Here is a 5,554-nt window from a genome sequence, read left to right as displayed (position 1 = left end):
GTGCTCCAGCAGCGCGGCAGCAGCAGGAGGTCCCATTAGGTAAAGTGGTGCTTCAGGTTAAGAACAGTTTCAGGTTAAGTACAGACCTCTGGAACGAATTAAGTACTTAACCTGAGGTACCACTGTATTTGTACAATGCTGATGGGGTGAGCTCCCGTTGCTCGGTCCCAGCTTCTGTCAACCTAGCAGTTCAAAAGCACATCAAAGTGCAAGTAGATAAATAGGTACCACTCCGGTGGGAAGGTAAATGGCGTTTCCGTGCGCTGCTCTGGTTCGCCAGAAGCGGCTTAGTCATGCTGGCCACATGACCTGGAAAAAATGCCTGTGGACAAACGTCGGCTCCCTTGGCCAGTAAAGCAAGATGAGCGCCGCAACCCCAGAGTCGTCAGTGACTGGACCTAATGGTCAGGGGTCCTTTACCTCTATCCAGCTTGCAACAGGTCACAAGCTACTAGTGGGTCCTGACTCACCAGTTAATCACCAGTCACCAGTCACCAATCACCAGTCTAGTCAACGCCTGAGCTCTCTGCAGGCGATCCAGTGTTTGAACAGCCCCTACGGAAGTCTGCCCAGCCTCCACGTGAATCCCCCCCCCACTGTGGGACGGGCCATCCACACTCGAGATACATCTAGTTCCACTGTCAAATCACTCTTTCCTTCAAGAAGGGTTCACCCACCAACGCTCGATCCAAGTCTACCCTCATGTCACTTAAGCCCACGCTACACCTCCTACTTCAAACATTGCTTCCTAAATGCCCAATTCTTACCAAAGCCCACTCCAAATCAAAGCAAAGACTTTAGCTTCACCGCAGAGGCTCAGTTAGACTTACTTCCTCAAAGGAGAAGGAATCTGGAGAGGTTGTTCCTCGAGGGAGCTGTTGGAAAATCTGAGCATCGGTGGAGCTTTTTATACTGAATTTGAGGTGGCAAAGCCACTGCGGTTGACCCAATCAGAGGCTGTATACCTTGTGCCACGCCAGACAAAGGTAAATGTCACCCTATTTGTTTGTTTGTGCTAATTATTTGGTGGCATGACATAACCAATGCAAGCGGATTCCGCCCTGCACCATCCTTTAATTTTCAAGTCCTTTATGAGATCTCCTTTTCCCTCTCCCCTTCTTCCCCATTTATGATTATTTTCATAATGTCCTACTGTGCTCTGGGATTGACCCAAAAGCTTTGGCTAGATTCCTAACACTATGGATAGCTCTGGAGACACAACTGCTTCACTGGGATCGTCTTTTGGTGGGATTGTCAAACTGTCTAATTGTCAGATTGTGTGATTTTTCACCACCAACCAGGTATAACCACCAACTGGTGCAGCTTTAAAAGAGAATTTGAGAAATTCGTAGAAATTCATATCAATGGCTGCCAGCTATGATGGAGCCTATGCTCTGTCTTCATGGACCATAGAGATGATGAATGGCCTCTGTCCAGTATATCTGAAGAAGCGTCTCCACCCCCATCGTTCTACCTGAGGTCCAGCGCCGAGGTCCTTCTGGCGGTTCCCTCCCTGTGAGAAGCCAAGTTACAGGGAACCTGGCAGAGGGCCTTCTCGGTAGGGGCACTCACCCTGTGGAACGCCCTCCCATCAGATGTCAAAGAGAAGAACAGCTATCTGACTTTTAGAAGACATCTGAAGGCAGCCCTGTTTAGGGAAGCTTTTAATATTTGATGATTTATTGTATTTTTAATATTCTGTTGGGAGCTGCCCAAAGGGGCTGGGGAAACCCAGCCAGATGAAAGGGGTATAAATTATTATTATTATTATTATTATTATTATTATTATTATTATTATCACTGCATTTGTGCATCTCTCCCCTGATCAGGTTCAGAATCTGAGCCAGTGTGTTGGATCAGGTCCAATCCAGTCCAGGATAACACAGACCTGAGAAGAGCTGGGGGCTTTGCAGAATAATTAAACATCGGTTTTGCATTAATAATAATAATAATTTATATTCTGCCCATCTGGCTGGTTTTCCGCAGACACTCTGGGCAGCTTACAGCACATATAAAAACACAACAAATGTCAAACATTAAAAACTTCCTGATACAGGGCTGCCTTCAGATGTCTTCTAAAAGTTATGTAGTTCTTTATCTGCTTGTCATCTGATGGGAAGGTGTTAGAATCATAGAATCATAGAATCATAGAGTTGGAAGAGACCACAAGGGCCATCGAGTCCAACCCCCTGCCAAGCAGGAAACACCATCAGAGCACTCCTGACATATGGTTGTCAAGCCTCTGCTTAAAGACCTCCAAAGAAGGAGACTCCACCACACTCCTTGCCAGCAAATTCCACTGTCGAACAGCTCTTACTGTCAGGAAGTTCTTCCCAATGTTTAGGTGGAATCTTCTTTCTTGTAGTTTGGAACCATTGCTCCGTGTCCGCTTCTCTGGAGCAGCAGAAAACAACCTTTCTCCCTCCTCTATGTGACATCCTTTTATGTATTTCCACAGGGTGGGAGCCATAGCTGAGAAGGTCCTCTCCATGATTTCCTGTACCCTCACCTCGAGAAGGCCCTTGGAGCTGGATCTCTGTGTCTGGGCTGAGTGATAGAGGTGGAGACGCTCCTTCTGGTACCCAGGGCCGAGACCATTTAGGGCTTTAAAGGTCAGCACCAACACTTTGAATTGTGCTCAGAAATGTATGGAGAAGAAGGAGACCCAGGCCAAGACTCTCCCCCAAAAGTACAAATGCAGGTTTAATCAATGTTAAAAGCCCTAATTAAACATGTGATCAGCTCCAAGGGGTGGTGGGAGGTCAAATGGTGACAGTCCATGCCTCCATTCACACTATACACCTAAAGCACTATGATAGCACTTTGAACAGTCATGAATTTCCCTGAAGAATTCTGGGAGCTGCAGTTTGTTGTGGGTGCTGAGAGGTGTTAGGTGGACACCCACTGCCGCCACCACAAAATTTCTCTTCCAGAGCTGCAATTCCCAGATTTCCCTGGGAAGAGGGATTGGTTGTTAAACCTCCCTGCCATTTCCCTAAAAAACAACATTCCAGTTTTCATGGTTCTGAATTTAAGCTCAATTTACGTAGAGACGGAGTTGTTACGGAGTTAGTCCATTTGTCTATCTAGGCCTGCAGTTCTCCTTTCAAATCATATGCTCTGCAAAATATTCCACCCAAAGATGATCCCACTGTCTCCAGTGCCTTCCACCATGTTAACAAACTAAGCTAAGGCTTTCAGATTAATCCCAGAATAGGAGATTCTGAAATAATAATAATTGGGGAGAGGGTGAGAGAAGGGAACAGCTCATAAAACAGCTGAAAATTAAAGGATGGTGCAGGGCGGACTCTGCTTGCATTGGTTATGTCATGCCACCAAATAATTAGCACAAATAGGGTAACAATTACATTTGTTTGGAGCGACAGAAGGTAGACAGCCTCTGAATGGGTCAAACGCGGTGGCTTTGCCTGCCCATTCGGCCGCCTCAAATTCAGTATAAAAAGCTCCACCAATGCTCAGATTATCCAACAGCTCTTTTGAGGAACAACCTCTCCAGACTCCTTCTCCTTTGAGAAAGTAAGTCTAATTGAATCTTTGCAGTGAAGCTAAAGACTCTTTGTTGATTTGAAGTGGATCTTGGTAATAATTGAATATTTGGGAAACAAAGTTTTCAGTAAAAGGTCTGTCTGTCTGTCTGTCTGTCTGTGTCTATGTGCATTGGGAGGGCAGAACTCAATCCAATGGGTTTAGGTGACAGGAGATAGATTTTGGTTGAACATGGAGTGGGAAAATGTTTTCGATGCCAGTAGGAATTTAACAGTGGAACCAAGTATACCTAGAAGAGTGGTGGACTCTCTCTTCTCACTGGGGGTCTCAAGCAGAGGCTGAACAGACTTTTGCAGGAGACATTCTGCTGCTGGATGACCTGCAGAGTTTAGAAGGGTTGTCTAGATTTACCTTACAATGTTGATGATTCATCTCTGAATTTACTATACTAAGTATAACTTGCATTTTCTGAGCACTTTATCTTTAGCACTTTCTAGTTAGTCCATTGATTTTTTGAAGTAGGGAATAAGTCTAGGGACAGGTGAATCTGTCCATTTTGGTTTCTCTCATTGTCTTAGCTTATCAATCTTTCTTCAGTTCTCTACATCACACACACAGAGAGAGAGAAAGAGAGAGAAAGAGAGACAGACAGAGAGAGAGAGAGAGAAAGAAAGAAAGAAAGAAAGAAAGAAAGAAAGAAAGAAAATAATTTTTTTAAATGTCCAGTAGCACCTTAGAAATCAACTAAGTTTGTTCTGGATATAAGCTTTCATGAGCATGCACACTTCTTCGGATAAGAGAGAGAGAGACAGAGAGTCAGAGAGATTCATCAGCATTTTAGTAAGGAACATCCCAACATTTGCATGCAATTTTGCCTAATATGCACATTTTTGCAAAGCCAGTCCCCTTTACACAACACGTTGTTGTATGTTATTTTAGGAAATACATACATTCATAAGCACACCTTACCTTAGTAAATATATTCTTGTACACAATATTTTGCCGCAGCGATGCATTGCAAAATTCAGAGAAGTGAGAACTGCAAAGGACAGCTGCATTTCCACTCATTTATCGATTAAGAAACAGCAAATTAAGTAGGTCTTCCTTTAAATGTGAACTGAATTGAATTTCTCCCCCAACCCTATAAAATAATAATTACTCCAGGATTGCTGTTCACCAGTCATCCATCCCAAAGCCAAATGGTGTCCCTAGACTTATTCACACACCCTTTTCATTCCAGACCTTGCCATCTCCAGGAAAGATGACATACGGAAACTGCTGCTTCACCTGCGAGTCTCAATGCCCCCCTCACCACGTGGGGATCCAGCCGCCCCCTTTCTGCATCACCATCCCAGGACCCATCATGAGCTGCGCCCGTGACTCTTGTGCTGTGTCCTGTGATTCACCCTGTTGCGGTGGCTATGGTGGTGGCTACGGAGGAGGCTGGGGTGGCTACGGAGGTGGCTGGGGCGGCTACGGAGGAGGCTGGGGTGGCTCCGGAGGTGGCTGTTGTGGAGGCAGAGGATGGGGCTGGTGAGGTCCTTGGCCAAGGGCATCCCCACATGGTCATTTTCAGAAAGTAGAGCTATCCAGCAATGGAAACCCACCATGACAACTTGTGCCTGAGCCTCTGGGCCAAAGTTTCCAGGAACTCACATGCTGAACCATTTTTAAATTTCCTCACTGAGTTCCCTTTAGGAAAGTTGGGTCTTGGGTCTTTCAAGATATTGCATTTTCTTCCTGTGTTCTCTTCCCTTCCTCTCCTCTGAGATCTCCCTCCCTTACCTTCTCACTCATGGGCTGCTCTATGCTTGATCAATTTTGGTTTGGTTCTTTTGTCCCAATCTGTCTTGGTAGTCCTACCAACACGCAGGTAGGAACTGGGTCAGATGAAGGTAAAGGAACGATAGACTCCGGTATCAAGCTCTAAAGCTGAGCAGAAGAAGGAGAAGCGTGTCCCTCTCTCATTTGAAGTTTTTGTGATGTCTCTCTGCTATTATTGATGTGATCTTGGCTATTCATTTTCTCCCTGGAAGCAAGAGCTTTC

General features: G+C 45.3%; 1 long non-coding RNA gene across 1 annotated transcript; it reads left to right on the top strand.

The window, feature by feature from the left end:
* The first annotated feature begins 3,389 nt into the window (after positions 1-3,389).
* On the top strand, positions 3,390-5,554 carry LOC310751982. The gene is made up of 3 exons (XR_014542753.1): positions 3,390-3,537; positions 4,748-4,916; positions 4,950-5,554. It is a non-coding gene; the product is annotated as an uncharacterized lncRNA (long non-coding RNA).

This window comes from Podarcis filfolensis (assembly GCF_964270895.1).
Source record: "Podarcis filfolensis genome assembly, chromosome: 16".
Lineage (NCBI taxonomy): Eukaryota > Metazoa > Chordata > Lepidosauria > Squamata > Lacertidae > Podarcis > Podarcis filfolensis.
This window is presented reverse-complemented; position numbering and strand designations above follow the sequence as displayed.